The sequence below is a fragment of the Dama dama genome, chromosome 12 (genome assembly GCF_033118175.1).
Source record: "Dama dama isolate Ldn47 chromosome 12, ASM3311817v1, whole genome shotgun sequence".
Taxonomy (NCBI): Eukaryota; Metazoa; Chordata; class Mammalia; order Artiodactyla; family Cervidae; genus Dama; species Dama dama.
Genome location: NC_083692.1, coordinates 1432785 through 1457677, shown reverse-complemented (window position 1 = coordinate 1457677; position 24893 = coordinate 1432785). Strand labels below are relative to the sequence as shown.

Sequence of the window (24893 nt, the reverse complement as noted above, 5' to 3'; positions counted from 1 at the left end):
TTTTCTGTTGACCAATCATGATAAATGGTATTAAATGAGTAATAGTTACGTAATCACAATAGTGAAAGATGTTTATCAGTTTTCACAATCAATAGCCAGACAAAAATAAAAGATAATTACAATTGCAAGCCATAATAGAACATGATTAGCCTAACAATATAAAATAATTGCATGCAATTTGGAGAGTCAAGCAGAGTGATGGAATTGCATACATGCACATGTTTTCATCTGCTCAGCCAGTCTATGTCTTTTGGTTGGTGCATTTAATCTATTTACATTTAATGCAATTATCGATATGTATGATCCTATTACCATTTTTGTCACTTGTTTTGGGCTTATTTTCTGTAGGTAAATATTTTCCTTCTCTTGTTCCTGCCTAGAGAAGTTCCGTTAGCATTTGTTGTAAAACTGGTTTGGTGGTGAATTCTCTTAACTTTTACTTGTCTGGAAAGCTATTGATTTCTCCATCAAATCTGAAGGAGAGTCTTGCTGGGTAGAGTTTTCTTGCTTGTAGCTGCTTCCCTTTCATCATTTTAAATATATCATGTCATTCCCTTCTGGCTTGTAGAATTTCGTTTGAGAAAACAGCTGATAGCCTGATGGGCATTCCCTTGAATATTATTTGTTGTTTTTCCTTTGTTGCTTTTAGTATTTTATCTCTGTCTTTAATTTTTGTCAGTTTGATTATGTGTCTCAATGTGTTCCTCCTTGGGTTTATCCTGCCCGGACTCTATCCTGCCTGGGACTCTGTGATTCCTGGACTTGGTTGACTATTTCCTTTCTCACGTTAGAGAAGTTTTCAGCTGTTATCTCTTCAAATACTTTCTCAGGTCCTTTCTCTCCCTCTTCTCCCTCTGGGGCACCTATAATGCAAATGTCAGTGTGTTCAATGTTGTCCCAGAAGTCTCTTAGGCTGCCTTCATTTCTTTTCATTCTTTTTCCTACAGTGTGTTCTGTGGCGGTGATGTCCACAGTTCTGTCAACATTTCACACATCTTCTCAATCTTTGCTTCCGTTCTTTTTCTGAGATCCTGAATCGACTTCACTATCATTATGCTGAATTCTTTTTCTGGAAGGCTGCCTCTCTTCCTTTCATTTAGTCGTTTATCTGGGGTTGTGTCTTGCTCCTCCAAGGAGTCTTCCCGGCCCGGGATCAGACCCACATCTCCGGCACCAGCAGGCGGGTTCCTGACCGCTGGGCCGCCTGGGCATCGACTCGAGCTGGGGAGCAGGACTAGCAGGCAGAGGCTGATGAGGCCGCAGACTTTTCGTTATGAAATAAACAAGGTCTGACGCGCTAGCTTTACTGTATCTGATAACAATGTTCTATAATCAAAATTCACTGAGAGTAGAAGGTGCTCATTCTCACACACACAAAAAGGTAAAATTATGAAATGATACACATGTTAGCTAATTTGATGGGAAGAATTCTTTCACAATGTATACATATATCAAATCATCACACTGTATCCTTTAAATAACTTAGTTTTGTCAATGATACCCCAATAAAGCTGGAGAAAAAAAAAGAGATCCGGAGGAAACCTTTGGAGGTAATGAGGTGATGAGTATGTTTATGACATAGATTGTGGTGATGGTTCATGGATATCATATATACTTATCTCCAAACTCATCAAGCTCTATTTACTTGAAATATGCTTTTTGTATGGCAATCATACCTCAACAAAGTGATTAAAAAAAGAAACTAAAGAATGGGTGACTATAGATCTAAAGAAGGGAAGCGAACAATGAGATAGGTTAAACTGTGTCTACATAATTTCTAGAATGGATATAAAGCTTGAGATAAATGCAAAAATCATTTTTGAGGACTAGATGCATGCTGTAATGAATAGCAATAATATTAAGTAAAATTTCACATGTTATACAAAGAAATATGTGTTTGAGGATATGCACATATTTATATATCCAAAAACCTATTTCAGGCAGGCCTGAGTTAAAATCTTAGCTTTACCTTTCAGTTTTGTGTGATCTCGGACAAGCCTCAGTTTTCCATCTGTAAAATGAGAAGGCTGCAAGACGCGGGTCCACCCAGAAGCCATCTCAGCCTTTAAGGTGCTGCCCCTTTAAGGAGGGCGGGGTAGCGGAGAAGGTAGCCGCGCCCCCTCCCTCTCCTCGCGGAGCCTTCCGGACCGCCGGTCTCCGGCCTCGCCCCGCCCCCTAGGGGAGGGGCGGGAGCAAAGGGGGCGGGGAAGGAAGACGGCTTACCTTGCGCGGCGGGCGCGCGGCGCGTGCGGACGGCCGGAGAGGTGCGCGTGCGAACGGCCGGACAGTCCCGCGGCGCGCACTTCCGGGCGTTGCCCCTTCCCCCTCCTCGCCGTTGCCCTGTACATCCGGGTCATTTGCCCTGCCCCCTCGCAGGAGCCGTTGCCGCCGCCGCCGCCGCCGCCGCCCCGCTCCGGGCCCGGGGCTCCTCCTAGCGCCGCTGAGGAGCCGCCGCCGCGGCTCGAGGAGGGCGGAGGAACGGGGCTGAGAGAGAGCGCCTGGAGGCTCGCGGGGAGGGTGACTGGTTTATTTTTTCCCGTTTGCCTCGCTTCTCTCACACCCCTGGCTCGTCTGCTCCGCGACCCCATTTTGGCGGAGAGGCGGGCGCGGTGGGGCCGGCGCCCACCCCGGCGCCCACCCCTGGCGTGCGGCGGCATCTCCGCGGGCGCCCCGGGCCCTCCTCCGCGCCCCGGGCCGCCCTGGCGCTCATTCATTCGGCTGCGCCTTTCTCCACCCCTGCCTCCTTCCCCTCGCGTCTCCCCGCGCGTGCCCGCCGCCCTTTCCCGTGGCCTTTGGCTCCGGGCGCTTTCCCCTCCCGCGTCTGTGGTCGTCCCCCGACCCGGAGGTCCTACGTCCTTCCCTCCCAGCGGCCGCCTTCCCTCCTGTGCTGGTCCCCGGATCCACACCCCCTTCTCCCTCGGACTCCACCAGGCCTCGCCCGGACACGCGGCCCTCCTGATCACCTGCCTTGAACTTGGTGCCCCGATACCGGTGAGAACTGGGACCAAGGAGGAGAAATTAGCAAGTTTCAGCTTCATGCAGGTTTTGTGTGGTGGTTGAGGATGGGCTTCATGTCAGATTAAGTGTGTCATTTGATTATTGGCTGAAGTTTCTAAAAAGTTTTAAAAAATTGACTCAAGTCTAGAAAGGTGTCATTTGAAAACAGAATGACTTCCTCTTTGGATGTACTCATGCAGAATAAAGTATTTAAGCAGAGACTCGATTACAGCTTGGCATAAACAGATGTTGTAGAATACATTCTTACTAAGGTTAGATGGTCAAGCTTGAGTCTTCCATTTTAATGCATGTCTTAGTTTGGGCTGCTTTAACAAAGGACCACCGACTAGGTGGTTCATAAACAACAGAAATTTATTTCTCACTGCTTTGGAAGCTCAAAATCAGTCCAAGGCCAGTGTGGATGGTCCCTTCCTGGTCTAAGATTTTCTTACTCGTTGATGATTGGATATTAAACCTTTCTGTCTGGTATCTTTCACTCCTCATGGTGACTGTTAACGTTATGGAGAAACCACAGGGACGTCCCTGACGGTCCAGTAGTTAGGAAGAGTGCTTCAAGTGCAGGGGGCAAAAATTTGATCCCTGGTGGGGGAATTAAGATCCGAATTTGCTACACGGTACAGCCAAAAAAAAAAGAAGAAATCACAGTCCATCAAAAAAAAAAAAAAAATGGAATTCTTGCTTCAGAGAATACCTTTTAATTCAAATTATGAGGGAAAGTGGACAAATTTTTTTTTAATTAAAAAAAAAATTATTTTAGCTGTGCTTTGTGGCATTCAAGATCTTAGTTCCCCAACCAGGAATCGAACCTGTGCGCGCTGCAGTGAAAGCATTGAGTCTTTACCACTGGACCACCAGAGAAGTCCCTGAAGGACAGTTTTTAAGAGCCTCTTAACCATTACAGTCATAATGTACTAACTAGAGATTCTTATTTGTGTTTATCAAATACTGGCAGATTTCTTTGAGCTTGGAGGTCTCCTGCTTTCCCCCTTTTCTTCTGCTGTGAAATCTCTGAGGGAAAAGAATGATGGTGGGTTCTTATTTCCTCCTTTTCACCACCTTGAGACCTCCTTACCTGGGAGTGAGGCCCAAGTTCCTTGAGAATGAGGCAGAATGTGTATATGTAGTGGACGAAAACGTCTCTGTAGCCCTTACCCTCCCCGCCAAGATATGTTAAGAGGCGATTTTTCTGAGGATGAATGTTAGGTTTTAGGATCAAGATTTTAAGAATTTTGGCTCTCACTGCTGTAATGCATAAGAACATGAGAAATACCAATGCATATTTGTTCAGAGGTGATAAAGAGTGTTGTGGGAAGATAACATTGCTGTCTAGATCAGCTTTTATCAGCAGTTTATCAGCAGTAAACCTTTGCCTGTTAGCCTTGCCCTTAATTAAGTTTCTCAGCTTCTGTGGCGGAGAAGGCAATGGCACCCCACTCCAGTACTCTTGTCTGGAAAATCCCATGGACGGAGGAGCCTGGTAGGCTGCAGTCCATGGGGTCGCTAAGAGTCAGACACGACTGAGCGACTTCACTTTCGCTTTTCAGTTTCATGCACTGGAGAAGGAAATGGGAACCCACTCCAGTGTTCTTGCCTGGAGAATCCCAGGGACAGGGGAGCCTGGTGGGCTGCGGTCTATGGGGCCGCACAGAGTCAGACACGACTGAAGCGACTTAGCAGCAACAGCAGCTTTTGTGGAACTTATAGTTTAATTATTCCTTTGTAGTTAGCACATTCCATAAGCTTACCGCCTACTTTGTAAAGTTGCAGTTTGTTTCATTTGACCTAAAGCTGCACCATTTACGGATGCCCTTGGTTTAGATACGCTCTTCTTTGATGAACAAGCTTTTTTCACTTGAATTTTAATTCATTCATTAATTCAACTAATGTTTATTGAGTAGTGACTATATAATAGAATGTCTGCTGGAGGCTAGAGTTTATTTAGGAATTTAAAAGCTTAAAAAGAATTCCATGAATCTACCAGCCATTGAGGAACTAGAGTATTCCCTAAACCTCTGAAGTTTCCCATTCCTGTGGCCCTGTGCCTTCCCAGGGATAACCAGTATCCTAGATTTTGTGTTTATCATTCCCTTGCCTTTCAATGTATGTATTTTTACCACATACAGGTATTGATATATGTAATTTTTCCCTGATTTCAAAATAGTGGTAGGTTTTAAGAAAGTGAATTCAGAATACTGCTTTTGTTCAGTGGTCATAGTTTTTAAAGAAAAACCTTCATAATCCTTATAAAATAGGTAATTTTGAGTTTCAGAATTTTTTTTTTCATGTTTCCATCATACACCATCTTATACACTCCTAAGTCACTTACTTAGAACTTTGTACTAGCCCTTGTCATATCCTGTGTCTGTCCCTGAATGCAGGACACTCGAGCAGGAAGCATTTCTTTGCTTTCTTCTAAATTTGCAACTCAGGCGGCTAATTTGCCTAGTGGCTTAATTTTTAATGGCTGGGTGTATGGAAGAGTACCCGTAATCTCTGAATCAAATTCAAAGATGCCAGGACAATCTGATGTAATATTATTTTATCATGGTTCACTTTCATTTAAGGAGCAATATTGGTCTCCTAATTTATTGTACTTATTGCACATAACCAGGCTTCCTAGTGAGTCTTTTACTTACAATAGCTTAACTAAGCTTATTCATTTTTAAATACTAAATTTAAGTGTATCCACTAGATGTCAGCCTTAGGAAAGGTGTATCGTACTATGTGTAGAATCACAGCCAGAAGAAATGTGAGAGGTTCAGTCTGAGTAGTAAACTGACCTGTGTAAAGTCACATATTTTGTGATAAAATCAGAGCTAGACATCAAAATCCCCCAATTTTCATTCCATTCTTTATGTCACATAAACAAAGTTATTGGCCTTTTGTTTAAGGCCAATAACTTAACTCCCTGTAATCGTTAGACTAATAAAATATATTGATCTTGACATGTGCTTGTGAGATTTTAGTACTACTATAATGATACTGTAGCTGCGCACCCAGAAACACCTAGAATCCTGCTTCTTGCTCTGCCCTTGCACTGCAGGGAACACAGGTTCAACCCCTGGTCAGGGAACTAAGATCCCACGTGCCTTGTAGTGTGGTTAAAAAGTTAAAAAAGAAAAGAAAATGTCATAATGGTGGTTTCTAGGAGCTAAGGGGAAGGAGACATGGAGAATTGTTGTTTAATGGTTATGAAATTTCAGTTTTTCAGGACTAAAGATTTCTGAAGATCGGTTGCATAACAATGTAAAATATACTTAACACTCTGAACTGCACACTTGAAAAGTTTTAGATGGTATTAATACATTTTATATTACGTGTCTTTTACCACAATTTAAAAAAAAATATCAAAAAGCTAGTTCAAGGCAAACAATAATAAAATATCAAAGGATCTTGCATTCAGATTGCTTGCTAAAAGGGTCTTTAAAGTTTCACTACATGTTGAAGAGTCCAAGACTGACTTTTTTACTATGTGTGATATTTGTGCATAAAAGACCAGACAAAACTCAAATCAATATACCAATGATTTTTGTTAGAAAAAAAAAAAACTTTGTGATGACAAAAAGATTAGAAAATAAATGTACATTTACACAATTTTTTAGAAAGTAACACAGAGTGTAGATTCCGAGAGACTGGTGCACAGATTCACTGGGTATATAAAACAGCGACAAAAAGAAATTAATTCTTTGCTCATTCTAGGAATTAGTGGCCAGTTGGAATTAGAATAGAAATTGCTTTAATTATAACATACAAATAACTGTAATTACTTTTTTCCTATTAAATTTTTCCACCATTTACAGGTATGTAGTGGTGGTGTTCTGTATGAAGTTATTTAAATGACCTTTCCACTATAAATCTTTGGATAATTTAAAGACCTCTTTCAGTTCTGTCCTCCATGCAGATGACTTCCAACTCCATCTGCGGGTCAGAGCAATGTAAGTTTTCCAAATGCCCCTGGACATTTTACTTCAGATGTTTCTCTGTTAATTCATATTCAACATGAAAAAGTCAAACCTGTCATTGCCCTTCTAAATATTACTTTTGCTCTTCTTGATGTCAACGTACACACCACACCAACTTAAATGAAAATACTGGTGTCATTCTGTCTTCTTCCATTTGCTCAGCTGTCATTTAATGTGTCCAAGCCCTGCTGACTTGTCTTTTGAAGGCTGTCTTTCATCTGCACTCCCTTTTTCTTCCCTCCAAGTTTCATTCCTTCTGGCCCTTGCCCCTCATGCCTAGGTGAGCACAATAAACTTCTCTTTTGCCTCCTCACTTGTTCAATTTTTTCCTGTTCTAATTCTACCCAAATACACCTCTGTTAATCTTTTTCATTATTGTTGTTTATGTGGATGTTTTTGTTTTTTGGCAGTGACACATAGCACATGGGATCTCAGTTCCCTGACCAGGGATAGAACACATGCCCTTTGCATGGAAGCTCAGAGTCTTAACCACTAGACCACCAGGTAAGTCCCCAACGCTATCTTTTAATGCAGCTCTGCTTCAGCCAAAACACTATATTCATTCTTCCGCAAACTTGCTTTTCTTTTCCTATCTCTTGGTTTTTACACCATTACCTCATGTTTTCTACCTCTCAAAATCCTATTCAGACCCCAAAGCCGCCTTTCTTATGAGTGCAAGACTAAGTGTGGAACACGTTTTTGCTTACATCCTGCAGAAGGCAATTTTCCACACATGTAAACCCAGAAGTAACATAGCAGGATACTTCTTAATTATATAATCATGACTCATGTGCTCAGTTTTCATTCCAATCCCAAAGAAAGGAAATGCCAAAGAATGTTCAAACTACCGCACAACCGCACTCATTGCACACGTGGACGGATGAGCCTGGTAGACTGCAGTCCATGGGGTCGCTAAGAGTCAGACACGACTGAGCGACTTCACTTTCCCTTTTCACTTTCATGCACTGGAGAAGGAAATGGCAACCCACTCCAGGGTTCTTGCCTGGAGAATCCCAGGGACGGGGGAGCCTGGTGGGCTGCCGTCTACGGGGTCGCACAGAGTCGGACACGACCGAGAGACTGAACTGAACTGATTTGATGGCCTGGTTCTAAACTTACTTTTTCATTTTAATGGTTGCCTAGTTGAAAAATACACGTCACAAAGTAACACAGGTGCCTATGGAAAACCATATTCATGTACAAGTCTTATGTTTGATCAAGAAATTTCCATCTTCTATAATGTTAATCTCTTTGTTTACAAATTAAATGAAGATATGTAATATTTATATTTTTATAGATGATCTTAAAACCTACCTAATGGCTTCATATGGACACTTTTTTTTAGCAAATTAGAAAATTCACTTTCAAAGCATTATTTATATTGAAATATAAGAGTTTTACAGTTAAAATAAATCAGTCTTAATCTCAGGAACAAAAATCACATAATGATGAAAATATCTCTAAATATGAACTTTCAAAATTCTTTCCCCCAACCGTGAGTTTTCTTCAAAGGCCATTATTTTCTCATTTATTTTCAAAAATATCACTTTTATTTCAAAAAGACTGATTAAGTGGGTATGTTTTCTCAAAAAAAAAAAAATGCTGCTAGATAACATATCACCAATAGCTATTGTTTTTAGCTCACAATATAGCTGAGAAAAAGTTCAAACTAGGATGAGGCATGCTGTTTTTCCATTTTCCTGCTGTTATTATTGTCTTGAATTATTAGGACCATGTTGACCAGCAGTTTCTTTGCAGAAAATATTTTAAGTCACTTGTACTTAAAATTTTAAGACTGTTAATTTATCATAATCAATAATACAGTACATAAATCCATTTCACCAAGAACATGAAAACTACAACACATCACTGTAAGTTCAGAATGAGGTAGCTGCCACCCACTCTGAGTTACAGAGCTCCCATTCCTCTTGCAGACCATGTGATGCAGAATCCTCTACTTAAGTGATGAGTGATGGAGCCAGTATCAATCATATATTCAACACTAGCAACGTTTAGTGTGTATCTGTTTTCTAAAGATAAATCTGAATAGAAATTGGAGTTCTAATATCTGGTGGCTCAGTGTACAGTACCCTCCTGCTGATGCAGGAGATCCTAGTTCGATCCCTGGGCAGTCAAGACCCCCAGGAGGAGGAAATAGCGCTGGGAAATCCCGTGGGCAGAGGAGCTTGGCAGGCTGCACTCCGTGGGATTGCAAAGGAGTCAGACACCACTTGGCGACTAAACAGCAGCAACAAGGTATTTTCTTCAGGCACCTTAAAGGGCAGTCTCGCACTTACCTAGAATGCACACACCATAATTTGGAAGTGACAGCACGATGCTGTCTCCTGTCAGCAGTGCCACTGCATGGTCACCAAAGAGTAACATGATTCATATTTTTTCCTCAGACCTCTATTCTTCCCATTAAGGAGACTCCAGCACTCACAGCTTTTCTCTTTCTATTCTTCACTGTCATTATCAAATATATTAACACACAGGCACACTTTCAAACTCCATCTCTCGTTTCACTCTTATATCCCTCCTCCATGAATCTTCCTCTTCCCCATTCTTATTTCTCTGTGAACTGAAAAATTAATTATTCCTTAGAAGCATAAAGATAGTTATTAGTCATATGCCAGAGATAGAAACTCCCCATTTTCATCTAAAGTTAAACAACGAAAAGTGAAAGTGTTAGTCTCCCAGTCCTGCCCCACTCTTTGTGACCCCATGGACTATAGCCTGCCATGCTCCTCTGTCCACGGAATTCTCCAGGCAAGAATACTGGAGTGGGTTTTAACCACAGATATATAAACATATGTATGCATATACACATATACACACATACATATGCATTATTGTTGGTCAGTCACTAAGTCTTGTTGGACTCATTGTGACCCCATGGACTGCAGAAGGACACGGATTCCCTGTCCTTCACTATAATAGATGCATTTTATAAATATATATAATATGCAGTTAGGATTTCAACCTATGACTTCTGGGGGTACACACTGGGGGTACAGTAAATTCTAGAAACAACATTTTTTTAACCACAGACATATAAACATAGATATGCACATACACATACACTCACTCCCTGGTGGCTCAGATGGTGAAGAATCCGCCTGCAATGTGGTGGACCTGAGTTCAATCCCTGGGTTGGGAAGACCCCCCCTGGAGGAAGGCATAGCAACCCACTCCAGTATTCTGGCCTGGAGAATCCCCATGGACAGATGAGCCTGGCAGGCTACAGTACAAGGGGTCACAGAGAGTCAGACACGACTGAGCGACTGAGCATAGCACATATACACACTTGCGTGTGCACACATATGTAAGTAATATACACAGTAAGGGCCAGGTGGGAAGGACCACGTGGCTGTGAGCAGAAGCCCTAGATGCGCACAAGCGCCTACCTGTCCTGGGGTCTGAGGGAGACCCATCCTGCTGGGACTGTTACCAGGTGTTCAGCAAGTTGAGAGCGATGCTTGGGGAGAAACTGCTAATCTTCCAAGCAAGAAGCTTCTTGGGGAGTGCTCCAGAGGCCTTGGTCCAGTCTGACGGGTCTTTGAGGGTCCTAGTGGAAAATCAGACTGTGAAGAGTGATTTGTGACAGGGGCTGTTGTCTCAGTCCAAGTCACCGAGGCAACAGCCCACAGCTTTGCCAGAGGACACAGCAAAACCCCAGTGGAAACAGTGTAGATCCCACGCAGACCATCACTACCACCTGAACATCCAGAGGGTGTGACCACAGGTTGACCCTGGAGCTGGTCCAGACAATGAGGCTCCTCGCCCTCCTCTAGCTTTAAAATGTATGCCCACAGGTCCTTCCCTGTGGAAGGGAGCCATTTTCAAGGAGGTTGTTTTGAGATATTGCCAGCACAGGCAGACAAAAGACCTTGAACTTGTACAATGGCTTTCCTGGGCACAGAGCACCTTCTCATCTGTTATCATTTACCAGCCTCATGGGGCTAGCACCCTCTTCTTTCATGTTCATGGGAGGCAACTGAAGGCCAAGATCCCATAGCCACCAGGATACCTGCAGAGGCAGCCCCTCATTCTCGTTTCTTCTTTTTGTTGTTTATTTGGCTGCATCGGATCTTAGTTGTGGCACACAGGACCTTTGGTCTTGGTTGCCACTGCAGCATCTTTTTAGCTGCGTCTCAGAAACTTTTGTTTGTGCCATGTGGGATCTAGTTCCCTGACCAGGTATGAAACCCAGGTCCCCTGCACTGTCTTGGTCCACCAGGCAAGTCCCTTCATTCTCTCTTCTGCTCTAGATGTCGCTTTGTCAAGGAGGTTTTCTCTGCTCATTCCTCAAACTGTAGCTCCTGCATCACTTGCTTACTCTGTATATACTTCATTTTATATTACATGTATATTGCTTGTCTGTTTGCCTTACTACTGTTGATGGAAGAGTAGTGGCATTGTCTGTTTCTGAATCTCCAGCGGCAGGAGGAGGGCGTTAGTAAATAGTTGTCAGCAGTGAGCGAGGAGATGCAGTTTTCATTTGGCGATCACTCCGGGGTCCAATGCCCCTCCCTGCCAGTGGGCACTCTGTTGTGGTTCGGGGAAGGACCAGAGGACAGATAACTGTACAAGATCGCAGAACTCAATCCCAGAGGAGGCCGTGGGGGGCTAGACTTCTGCCCAGGTTGGTGAATTTGGGACTTTATGAGCCGGCTTCAGTTGGCTCCAATTATAGGAGCCAATCGCCAGGCGCTTCCTAAGGGCCTAGTTTGTGGGGTTTTTTTGTTTTTTTTTTTTTGTTTAAGCAATTTGATCCGCAATCAATGGTGAGAAATTAAATGGATTCTTTGGGCTAAGTAGATTGAATAGCCATCTGCCAGGGCCTAGGAATAAGCAATCTCTTGGTAATTTTTCCGCTGAAGTTTGGCATCTACTTAGCATTGTACACCATTTGCACCTCGGGAAATGCCTTTTACACCTCTTCCCCTCCTGTGCCCTTCGCGTTAAAAACAATAACAACAACAAAAGCCAGTATAAGTGAAAGATTAGAAAACTGTGGGGTGGGGGGGAACCTTCCTATAGGGTCTTCACTTAGCACTTCAGCGGCTTCAGCAAACGGCACAAAACTAGCCTCCCGGGGGGGGGGCGGGGGCTAGGGAGCACCCTGTCAAGGGATTGAGGGGCCAGAGCCGGCGGGCGGGCAAGCTGCCAGCCGGGCCCCAGAGGCCGCCACCGCGCGCCCCTCTCGCCGGGCCCGCGACCCGGGCAGACGGAGGCGGCTCTCCGGGCCTCGCTTCCTGCACCCACACGGGGCTAAAAAAGAACGCGCACAACTTTTTTTTTTTTGGTCCCCCTTCTTGCGAAACGCTCGCGTAACAAGCTCGCCCAAGTAACCGCTCCGGGGGCGGCCCTGGGGACGCGGGCATTCGCCGCCCAGAGAGCCTCGCGGCCCGGGCCCCGGGTGAGAGGGGACCCAGTCCGAGCCCTGCGCGGGGCTTGGGGGGGCCGGGGCGGGACCTGGGCGGTGAGGGCGGGGCGGACGGGGGCGGGGCCGGGGGCTGGAGTGGGCAGGCCGGGCCGCTGTGGGCGGGGCGGGGCCGGGCGGCACATGCGCAGAACACTCGTTTGGCCCCGAGACTGTCGCGGCAGCCCCGCCCGCCGCGCGCCCGCTCGCGGGAGCGTGTTTCAGTAAGTCGGTGTCCGCGCTGCCGCCTGTCAGAGCGTGTGAGCAGGCAGCGCCGGCCCGCCGCGACCTGCCCGGCCCCGGACGCCCCCTCCCCGCCCCCCGCGAAGCATCCCCTCCCCCGTGGCAGGGCGTGAGCCGAGGGAGGCGGGTAGCTGAGAACTCCCAACCTCGCGCGCCGCTCGGAGCTGGAAGGGCTCCGTGCTGACCGCTGCCGCCGCCGCCTCCTTTCTCGCCCGCCAGAGCTTTCTCGCGCCGCCGCCGGGATCGCAGCCGCGCCAGGCCGGGCGGCGGGCGGCGGGCTGCGTGCGGGGGGCGTTCATGAGCCGCCGGCCGGCCCGCGGCCCCGGGAGCCTGCGCGGTGACTCACACCCGCCCCCCCGGCAGGATGCCGGACCAGATCTTGGTCTCCGAGTTCATCGCCGAGACCACCGAAGACTACAACTCGCCCACCACGTCGAGCTTCACTACGCGGCTGCGCAGCTGCCGGAACACCGTCACGCTGCCGGAGGAGGTAGGTCGGGGCCGTGCCCTCCGCGCGCAGCCCTCCGAGGACCCCGGCCCGCCCGCCGGGACGCCTCGCTGCCTCCGCTGGCGGCCGCCGCCTCGCAGTTGGATTGCGTCGATTTCCGAGCCGGGGAGGAAGGGGATGTGAGGGCCTTGGGGGAGCCACACCCCCACTGCTGGACTCCCTCCAGCCCACCCCGCGGCCAGGTGATGGGCGGGGGACATAGGATGTGCAGCCCCCAGCTCCGTTTTCCCCTCGAGGCTAGAGGTGGGGAGAGGATTGAACAGGCTGTGGACAGCCCTAAGAAGAGGGAAGTCCTCTCCCTGGCTTGAGTCCTTCTGGGCGCTTTCCATATCATCCTGACTCTCTAGTAACCCGCCAAGTAGATGGTGTCAGGCCCCCGAGGGCAGAGGGAGGCAAAGCAACGTGGCCAAGGTCACCAACAAGGGACTGGGAGATGGTCAATTAATGGACGTCTCCACGGCCCGACTTGGCCAGACAGGCTGAGCTGCTTCGGCTAGGACTGGTGGAAAAACCCCAGAGGAATGAGAGGGAGCTCTGGCCGGGACTGCCTCCACCCCGGGATTCCTCCTCCTCGCTTGTCCTAAAGCCCTGGGTGGAAAGAGCTATCTATGCAGACTGGTCCCCACCCGGCTCCCCTGGCTGGCTGGTTTGGTAGAGTCAGGCTGCTGCGCCAGCAGGACCTGCCCGCAGGGCACTCATAAGCTGTGAATGGATCCCCGAGGCCGATGGTGCCCCAAGGAGCTGGCCAGACAGGAAGAAGGGAGGCCTGAGATGCAGAAAGAATCGCTCCTCTTATCTAGGTCTCCAGGGAAAGCTTGTGGGTGCCTCCAACAGCGTCAAGAGCTTAGCAATTTCCTTTAAAATTTTAGGTTCATTAGTGATAGGGCCGAGTGGGACAGTATAATGTTGTTGTTGTTCAGGGGCTAACTCATGTCTGACTCTTTGTGACCCCATGGACTGTAGCACACCCGGCTCCTCTGCCCTCCATATTCTCCTGGAGTTTCCCAGACTCATGTCCACTGAGTCGATGATGCCATCCAGCCATCTCATCCTCTGCTGCTCCCTTCTCCTGCTTTCAGTTTCCTGGCATCAGGGTCACTTCCAATGAGTCAGCTCTTCTCATCAGGTGGCCAAAGTATTGGAGCTTCAGTGAATATTCAAGGTTGATTTCCTTTAGTTTGATTTGACTTTGGTTTGACCTCCTTGCAGTCTAAAGGACTCTCAAGAGTCTTCTCCAGCACCACAACTCGAAACTATCAATTCTTCAGTGCTCAGTCTTCTTTATGGTCCAACTTTCACATCCATACATGACTACTGGAAAAACCATGGCTTTGACTTTACAGACCTTTGTCGGCAAAGTGATGTCTCTGTCTTTTTTAGTGTGCTGTCTAGGTTTGTCATACTTTTCCTACAAGGAGCAAGCCTCTTTTAAAATACATCTAATAGTCTGTGACAGAGTTTATTTATTTATTATTTTTTTAGTTTTTATTTTGGCTGTGCAGACTCTTCATTCACCTGGGCAGGCTTTCTCTAACTGTGGTGCACGGGCTTTGTTGCTCCATGGCACGGGGGAGTCTTGGTTCCCCAACCAGGGACCGAACTCGCATCCCCTGTGTTGGAAGGCGGATTCTTAACCACTGGACCACCAGGAAGTTGCAGTGGGGCTTCATTTTATCAACACAATCAGCAAAAATACGATTTTTTTATTCTTGTGACCATTTGATACAAACCTTTCTGCTTCAGGATGGGGAATGTCCTGCCCTATCTTTATTATTTTTAGAGCCATGCCTGTTTATTGTAGAAAGAAAGGAGAACGTGAAAGGTGCCTGTAATTCCATCACCTGAAAATGATCAGAGTTAGTATTTTGGGTTGTAATTCTTTTTAAAACCACCGTTTAAGCGATCCAACGGGTTTGGATGAGGGAGAGCATTTAGGAAATGAGGGGTAGATAGAGAGAGTCTATATAGTAGATGTATAGTTGTAATTTCCCCATGACGTTTGAGAGTACAACCTGGTTAGACCTCCTAACAAAAGTTATCATAAAAGGTTGAATGGTTTTATGCTTATAGAATCTTTGCATATGTTTTAATTTCTAGTTCATACTGTAATGTGAAGATACTTTCCTTAGCTCATCACTTTATTTTCCCTTTTTAAAAGAGATTTCTCTGTAGCCACTATCGATTTGTTAGATTTTTATTTTTAAAAAAATATTTTCTGAAGTATTTTTTATAAAAATGAAAATTGTGTCTTCACATTAAGGGCAGCCACTGGCTAGTTGGGGGGCTTCTCCTTCCTGGTGGGGGAGTGAATAAAGATCACCCTTTGACTTCGAAAGAAGTGATAAGGGAGGTAGAAAGTAAATTGGCGTGAGATTAACTAGAGAGGGAAACTTTTTATTCTATTCTCAGCTATTTAGGAGAAAGAAAAACTTTTTTTTCTTTTTTAATATGAGAAAGAAAAGTCCTTTTGCATTCTGGAATGCTTTCAAAAGCATTGCTATTGGTGTTAAATTCCATTTGGATTTGGAATTATGAAATTTTTAAAGTGTTGAAGTAAAATTAGTTCTCTGTGTTGTTTTTTGACAGTGTACAAACAGCAGTAACTTGAACTAAACTACCATTACATCATCGCAGAAACCAGTATAAAAGTGGTTATTTACTTTGAAATGGAATTGAATGTTCAGAAGTGCAGATGCGGTGGGTGGGTTTCTGGGCACACGGGGTCTCCTTTCTCAGCGAGACGGGAGGGGGTGAGAGTGTCCCCACTGGAGCTGCTGCCAGTGGCGATGGGTGTGGAGACGCGGGGTGGCCCGGGCAGTGTCTGCAGCAAAAGCCCCGGAAAAGCACAGAGCAGAAGCAAGAAGTTTCACCGGAAACTCCAATAAATCAGATCATTTGATCAAGAGTTGCTCAAAAAATTCCAGATAGAGGTCCTGAAATAATATGACCCAATCAAAAACATGACCCCCCAAACCAAGCCAAACAAACGATAAATTGGGTTCAACATATTCTTGATGGCTTCATGTTTAATTTTCTATTTGAGTCAGTTGATAGGCTCAAGAAGGGAGGTATGTAAAGACAGGCTGGATTCTCATGTGATAAAAAATACACTGTAGATTCATTTGATAGAATCCTATACTCTCTCCCATCCCACATACAGGTATAAATACTCATTTAACATGGGGATGGAGACAGATCCATCGTAAAGCTTACCCATAGGACAGATTCCTTACCGCTGTAAAAATCTCAACTGCTCGGGAAGGCCTCCCATCAGACTGTGTGCGTGCTCAGTCATGTCTAACTCTGTGCAGCCTAATGGACTATAGCCCACCGGGCTCCTCTGTCCATGGGATTATCCCGGGAAGAATACTGGAGTGGGTTGTCATTTCCTGCTCCAGGGGATTTTCCTGATCAAACTCTCATTCGCCTGCACTAGCAGGTAGACTCCTTACCACTGAGCCACCTGGGAAGCCGCACCCCTCCCCACCCCAGCCCCCTCCGCAATATCAGACTAAGTTCAGTTTAATTTGCTTCTCACATTGTTTGAGCACCTGCTGTGTGCCCATTCTGTGTTGGATGCTGAGGGGGATGGGTAACAGAATGAATTAGAGATACGATTTCTGCCCCAAAGGTGTTCGAAGGCGAATGGGGACTAGGGAGAGGGTACAGAGTTAAGTGTAGTGGACAGTGCTGTGAAGACGGATCCCATGGCTCTGGGAATGCAAGCGAAGCCACAACTGGTTCCAGCCGGAGAGAGCTTACAGCGTCCCTTCTGACCTGGACCATGAGGGACAGATGAGTACAGCATTCCAGGCAGAGGACACCCTTAGAGCAAAGGCCCAGGGTGGGATGGACTTCGTGAGGCGGGGAGAAGGCAGACAGCACACCCATGGTGATGGTATTGGCTTTACTTCATGCCTGTTCCATTTGACTAGATGAAGCCATCAGTCTCCCTCTCTGTCTTTCTCCGTCTTTTTTTTGTTTTATATTTTGTTGGGGGTGTGTGTGTGTGTGTGTGTGTAAGGGATTCATTTCCAGCTGGGTCTAGCTGCAGTGAAAATGTCCTACTTGACACATTGGGAATTAGATTACAACCATCTCTCGTTGCAAGGCGGGGCAGTAGCTGCAGCATCAGACACCCCTCTCAGTGGGGGCAGGACAGGAGGGAAGTGTTGATTTAGGGCTGCTGGGTGTCTTGACTTAAAAATTATTTGAGAAACTAAGGCTGTGTGGTCCCAGTTGATTAATAAATATGGCTGCTTGCCCTGTCCTGGGGGTTTTCTCCTGGAAAACTTGGGATGGCGCTATCAGAGGCTGTCCTGGCAGAGAGGCTGTCCTGGCAGAGAGGTACAGCGTATCATAGGTGGGTGGACATTTTTTTATTGAAAAAATTAGTGCCTTTATGTGCTTGATTATTTAATTCCTGTTTCAGAGCTCTTCTTAAAACGTAAAAGATGCTCAACTTTAAAATTTTGCAAACACCTGGAGTTTTTGGTCCCCATTTAATGAGGCAGGAATACGTTTGCACAGGAGGTCCGGACTCAGGCCCCCAGTGGCACTGGTGGGGTTCCGCACCAGTTTTGCCGCCCCTTGCCCCAGCCACTGTCTGCGTCTGTAGGGTGATGGCTTTGGACCAGCTGGCCTCCAGGGCGCCTGACACAGGAGCCCCTCAGAAGTGGGAGGAAGGGACCCCAGGTCCTGCATCCCAGTTCTGCACCAGACAGTGTGGCAGCCATGCGAGGAGGAAGTGAGTGCTGGGGGGCTCGGTGGCGTCCTTCCTCCACGGGCAGACTCCCCGCCACATCTGCACCGCAGCTGGGGGTCACGTCTTGAGAGGAGTGCCAAGTAGGGACAGAGCTGGAGTCTTCCCAGAAGTGGCTCGGGGAACGATTGTGCTGTGACCCAGAGAAGGGACAGCATGGGCGGGAGTGGGGGCAGTGCCAGCCCAGAGAGCCCTCCCGCCCTGATCCTGAGCGTGGGGCAAGGAAAGACGTATCACCCTGAATTGAAACTGGGGGCCTCAGAGAGCCCCAGGGGCCTCAAGGGGACGATTAAGCCGACGCCGTTTTCCAGCTAGGAGAAATCTGGTCAGGGAACCTATTGCCCTGAATTCCCAGCTAGCATAGGAGGCCTGCCCTCTTCCAGCTGTTCACAGTCTATACTGAGCCTCAACTGATTGCTAGTGTTTTTATAGCTTTTTGTATTAACACTGTACATCTCCCTCTTGAAAATAATTTGCTGTGATATTGTCTGGTCAAGGTGTTATTTGTGCCCAGGGCCTATTATGAGACAGCAGGTGCTTAGAACCTGTTATTTTTGCGAGGGGGGTGTCACACCGTGTGGCACGCAGGACCTTAATTTCTTGACCAGGGATTGAACCCACACCTCCTGCACTGGGAGTGAGGAGTCTTAACCACTGAAGCAGCAGGGAAGTCCAGGAACCGCTTGCTTTTTTGTTGTCAGAATTACATCTATTTCTTGTCTTTCCTTAGTCTGAAAATTACTGTGGAATTTTCATAACAGGAATAATACCAAGGTTAAGTCACCTGTGCTTTCACTACTCTGAAGACTGTTGGCCACTGTATAATTCTGCACAGAGATCGAGAGCATCCAGACTTCGGTCTGATGGTCCTGGTCTTGGATCTCCTCTGTACCACCACATACCAACTGCATGGACTTGGTCAAAGTCTTTTGTGTCCATACGTCGTGACCGTTTCCTCATCTACCACAGAACCAATCTCACCCAGCTGTTGTGACTGTAGGTGAGAAATGCATGGAAAATAACTTATTAGTGGTTGGTGCATGGTTTACACACTCATTAAATGTTAGGCAGTTGCAGTAGTGATGGCAGAAGTAGAATTAGTAGAAGGCAGTAAGCCTGTGAATGTGTGTGTGTTGTTTTTTAAAGTTTTTGCAAAAGTGGGATCTTGTTAAATAATGTGCTTTAAAACCTATCTTTCCCGCTTAACATTATATTGAGCATTTCTCTACGTTGTTAGTCTCCCAAACCATCATTTTTTTTATGACAGCTTTACTGAGATGAAATTCACATACCATAGTGCTTTCATTGAAAAGAAACAGTTCAATATTTTTTTTTTTTTTTTTTACTGTTTTCTGAGTCGTACAGTCAATTTTAGAACATCTTTATCACTGCCCCCCGCCCCATTCCTTGTGCCCAGAGTAGGAAATGGCAACCCACTCCATTGTTCTTGTCTGCAAATCCCATGGCCAGAGGAGCCTGGCGGGCTGCAGTCCATGGGGTCCCAAAGAGTCAGACACAACACATCACACCACCCCCCGAAAAGCCCTGAACCCCATTAACAATCACTCCCCATTTTCCTCCAAAGCCTGCTAGTCCCTCAACTAATCTGTTTTCTGTCTTTATGGATTTGCTTATTCTGGACATTTCCAAGCTATTTAAAGGCTGCACAGTTTTCTGTCATGTGGATGTCCCTTGATTGAGCAACCATCTCTCTGCTGGTGGGCATTTAAGTGACTTCCATTATTGTAGGTAACATCCACAGTGGGCCTTTTTACCATCTCAGTAGAGTGCCCTGGGAGTCATGTAATGAAGGTGATGTCTTCAGCTGTGTGGGCCACACCCCTGTGCTGGGAGATGCCCCTATTGCCACTGAGGAAGACCCCAGCCCGAGCCATGAGGTCCCTGGCATTGTTCGGGGGGCAGCAGCAGCAGCCTGCCAGGGGTGGGGGGCACGAGTGACTTTCTGAGCAAAGCTGAGAAAGGGACTTTCTGAGACCAAGCACAGGGCCATAGTCATCACTTCCAGTAGTGCGGAACCAGAGTGCAGAGAGAATTACTCATTACATCTGAGCAGAGATGGCTACTCAGGGCTGACTGCCGGGCATCCATCCATGTCTTCCCAGTGAATGGTGTTTCCTGTTGGTGGTGCAGAGACCGACGGGGTCGGGGAGAATCAGCCACAGTACGTCTGATGAGCCTGCGTCTAAAAGGCTCAAGTTCAGGTGCCTCAGGAAGGAAAGAGACCTTGAAGAAACAGACCACCCTTCCTCTCTGAATCTCTCCCTCAGGATCGTGTTCAAGTCCCAGGGCTGGATAATGTGCTGTGGGGAGGTGCATTCAGCTTACGCCCTGCTTTGAAATGTCGCGATTACCATGGGAGAATCAGTTTCTGCACGTTTGCCGTCTGGCTGTTGTGAGCGCGTTCAAGTTTGGAACATTTACATTCGTTGGGTGTTTTCTCCACCCTCTGCTGGGCCCCCAGGTGAACACGGCTGATGCAGTTTAATTAGGGCCAGTAGGCTGGCCCAGCCTCTTTCGGGGGAGACGGAGGGGGTTGCCACAGGAGCTCAGCAGGGTCGCGCTGACCACCCTTCAGACATGCCGGTCTGTTCTTGCTTTGCGTCAGGCCTGGGTTAATCTGGGGTGGGAAGTGGCTGCAGGCCTTCCAGCTTCTTTGTGCTTAGATTGGGGCCCCTGTTGCAGCTGGCTGTTCTATAAAATGAGAGAATGGGAGGAGAGAAGCGTGGCCCTTGCAAGCAGCCAAGGTCTCAGGTTTTGCAGGCAGGCCTGGAGTCCTCCCATCATGATGGTTGACCTGTAAAAGCAAGCCCCTTGCGTTTTCCATCATGCATGGGCGTGCCAGGACTCTGCTCGTCCCCAGCAGGAAGGGACGGGCCCCGGGAGGTAGGCAGGGAACCGCGGCATCAGTGTCACATGCCACCTCCTCCTCAAGCTTCCTGATACCACAGGGCGCCCCACCTCATAGACGCGGGGGTGGCGGTGACGGGTACTTGCTACCGACTCACAAAGCCCTGGGCTCTTAACCCAGCTTTGCTGAGGCTCCTTACAGAAATTCTGTGCATTTCCTCATTGGAGAGTTGGTGTCAGTGATACTGCTTAACTTAGAGGGTTATTGTGAGGTTGGAATGAGAAAATCCCATGTGAGCTGTGTTCGTGTAGCACAGTTTTCTACATTTCCAGTGCCCTGTAACAGCCATGATTACCGTTACTGATTGTCTCAAATTTTTATTTTGTTTATTTCAAAAATTTAAATTTTATTTGTTTATTTATTGGCCATGCCAGCACATGTGGGATCTTAGTTCCCAGAACAGGACTCGAACCCTTGCCCCCTAACTGCAAGTGCAGAGTCTTAACCTACTGGACCTCCAGCGTAAGCAGGGAAGTCCCTGTTACCAATTGTATGATTTGGAGTCAAATGTCTCTGAGCCTCAGTCGTGTCACCTACAAAATGAGGACAGAAATATTGATAGCAACAGCAGTTTTGTGAGGAGGGGGTGAGACGGTGCTAGAAAAGCATGGGCGTAGCTCCTGGCGCTTGTCCTGGCTCTTGGTGTGTCAGGATGCGGTAGTTATGCAGTTACAACAGTTCGATTTGTTCTGTGGTCTATAGTTGTTTATGAATTGCACCCCCGCCCCGAACCTGTAAGCAGACGCTATGCTTTCATCTTTGCCCCCAAAATGCTCAGCCCAATAGTTAATCAGCGAACGGTCGTTCAGACAAGGCGTGCTTGAGCTTACAGAGCTCCTGGACTAAGAACCGGGGCAGCTCACTGTGCTCACGTTGATTGTCCTAGTCGCTCAGTTGTGTCCGACTCTGCGACCGCATGGACGGTAAAGCCCACCAGGCTCCTCTGTCCCTGGGATTCCCCAGGCAAGAATAGTGGAGTGAGTTGCTGTTCCCTACTCCAGGGGATCTTCCTGACCCAGGGACCGAACCTGCGTCTCTTGTGTCTCCTGCATGGGCAGGCCGTTCTTTCCCCCTGAACCACCGGGGAAGCCACCTGCATCTACACGAGGGGAGCATCGTACCTTGATGCCCTTTCCTCGCTGTGAGCCACGTGAAGTTGTCCTCAGCACTGGAAACCTGTATACCCCGAGTCACGTCTAGACATTTCTGCTTGCCTTCAGATACTTTGAAAGAAAAGAATTCTCTCTTGTGTCAAATTCTCCTCACAGTTAAAAAGAAACCACCAGTTGTGCCCTCCCCACCCCCCGACCCCCCAGAAAGATCCGGCTGTAAGCTTGTCCGAGTTTTTGGAAAAGGAAGTGTTGAAAGCCCACACGTTCATCACTGCGCTGCTGGTCTCCTCCGTCCCTCCCCATTCCCAGCGTGTCAGGGGAATTCCAGTCCCTGGGTTAGGAAAAGACGCCCTCGCCTCCGAAGGGCCTGAGAGCAGGGCCACCAGTGACAGCAGCTGAGGCTCAGGCTTTTGGAGGTTTGTGGTCTCAGCTGTTAACCTTTGTTTTGCAAGGTTTCAGTCGCCTCTGCTTGGCTTTTGCAGAACTCAGGGTTACCGAACCGACTGTCTGGAGGCCGTTTGTGCTTCTTGCTTAGATGCCCATGTTCTCCTGTCACCAGTCAAGGAAGCAGGTTGCCACTAGCCAGGGTCTTTATGTTTTTTCAAAAGGATATTCAGCAGTTAAGATGTTAGCCGTGCGACCATTTGTTCCGTGAATCTTTGTGCATTTGGATAAAACTGATGAAGTAGTAAGTTCCACTGAAATTTCATAGCCCTGTTTGGGTATCCATAAAATCTGCTGCTGCTGCTAAGTCGCTTCAGTCATGTCCGACTCTGTGCGACCCCATAGACAGCAGCCCACCAGGCTCCCCCGTCCCTGGGATTCTCCAGGCAAGAACACTGGAGTGGGTTGCCATTTCCTTCTCCAATGCATGAAAGTGAAATGTGAAAGTGAAGTCACTCAGTCGTGTCCGACTCTTAGCGACCCCCTGGGCTGCAGCCTACCAGGCTCCTCCGTCCGTGGGATTTTCCAGGCAAGAGTACTGCAGTGGGTTGCCATTGCCTTCTCTGCATAAAATCTGAGGCCTGTGTTTTAACTGATTTTATGAATTATGCTTCCTAAATTGATGTAGAGTTAAATAGGATGTAATTAACTCTTCTTGACACACCCGAGTCACTGGGTGCATGCACAGGGGCCCCTGGTTATCTGAGGACTGTGCTCCAGCCAGGTGACTCCCCAGGTCACATCTCACCCTGCCTGTGTTATGTGGACAGGGACTGTCCTAGGGGGCCAGTGGTTAAGGCTCTGCGCTTCCACTGCAGGGGGTGCAGGTCTGATCCCTGCTTGGGGAACTAAGATGCCTCAGATATAGATGAGCTTCCCTGGTGACTCAAATAGTCAAGAACCTGCTTGCAGTGCAGGAGACCCAGGTTTGATCCCTGGGTGGGGAAGATCCCCTGGAGAAGGGAATGGCCACCTACACCAGTATTCTTACCTGGAGAATTCCACGGACAAAGAAGCCTGGCGGGCTACAGTCCATGGGGTCACAAAGAGTCAGTCACTATAATTCTTTTTTTAAAAAAAGCATTATGTGGACATGCACAGGGTAAGCACAGCAGATGTGTGATAGAGGGCAGTAGGTGTCTCCCTTCTAGTGTGTGATGCCCCTTAAGGGCACACTCTTGCCTTTATACCGCACAGCCTAACAGAGTACCAGGCATGAAGATGACTCACCTGGATACAAACCCAGAAACACAGGGGATCAGATGCAGGAGAGCACCTCCCTTCTTGCCTAGAGCTGCCTGTGGTTTCCTTGTAAGACTGCACCCCCACTCCCCCAGGGGCCATCCCCCTCCTGCCCTTCCAGCCAGCTCTTCTGGATACAAGCTAACCAGAAGAGCTCCCTCTTCTGTTAGGGCTCTGGCTCCACCAGCGCAGAAGTAGAATCCAGCTTTGTGTAAAGAGCTGGGAGCTCTTCATCAGGAAGACCTGGCCCATGCGGGCGGGGCCCTCTGATTCCGCAGAGATCATGACTCAGCCCCACTTCTCCTCCAGCTGTCTGTCAACATCTGTGCTTCCAGAAACATCAGGCTGGCTTCTCTTTTTCCAGAATGGAAGGCAAGTATCAGAGACCAGCAAGATTTCGGGCTGTCGCAGAATCAGGCAGGATGAAGGATGAAAGGATGAAGCCCTTACCCAACTGGAGAGCTGGCTCCATCTGAAGAAAAGTGATTTTTAAAAAGCTAAAGTGAGGACTTCCCTGGTGGTCCAGTGGTTCAGACTTCGCCTTCCAATGCTGGGGGTGCTGGTTCGATCCTGGGCCAGGGAGCTAAGACCCCACACACCTCATGTCCCCAAAAAAATCACAACATAAAACAGAAGCAATACTGTAACAAATTCAAGAAAGACTTTAAAAACAAGTCCACAATCAAAAGAAAAATCATCTTACAAAATAAAAAGCTGAAGGTCTTAAAAGATTAATCTGAGTTTGACCCCTCTGTCTGAGGAAGAGGAAACACAGGCAGAGTGAGATGTGACCTGGGGAGTCGCCTGGCTGGAGCACAGTCCTCAGATAACCAGGGGCCCCTGTGCATGCACCCAGTGACTCGGGTGTGTCAAGAAGAGTTAATTACATCCTATTTAACTCTACATCAATTTAGGAAGCATAATTCATAAAATCAGTTAAAACACAGGCCTCAGATTTTATGCAGAGAAGGCAATGGCAACCCACTGCAGTACTCTTGCCTGGAAAATCCCACGGACGGAGGAGCCTGGTAGGCTGCAGCCCAGGGGGTCGCTAAGAGTCGGACACGACTGAGTGACTTCACTTTCACATTTCACTTTCATGCATTGGAGAAGGAAATGGCAACCCACTCCAGTGTTCTTGCCTGGAGAATCCCAGGGACGGGGGAGCCTGGTGGGCTGCTATCTATGGGGTCGCACAGAGTCGGACACGACTGAAGCGACTTAGCAGCAGCAGCAGCAGCACCTGTC

General features: G+C 47.5%; 1 long non-coding RNA gene across 3 annotated transcripts; it reads left to right on the top strand.

Moving 5' to 3' along the window:
* Nucleotides 1–2527: 2527 nt before the first annotated feature.
* On the top strand, nt 2528–24273 carry LOC133065915 (uncharacterized). 3 transcript variants are annotated; one of them, XR_009695036.1, is made up of 4 exons: nt 2528–2991; nt 7391–7484; nt 13012–13138; nt 24010–24273. It is a non-coding gene; the product is annotated as an uncharacterized LOC133065915 (long non-coding RNA). The 3 variants fall into 3 exon arrangements; XR_009695034.1 differs by lacking the exon at nt 24010–24273 and adding an exon at nt 18680–19422; XR_009695035.1 differs by lacking the exon at nt 24010–24273 and adding an exon at nt 14120–16512.
* Nucleotides 24274–24893: the final 620 nt, after the last annotated feature.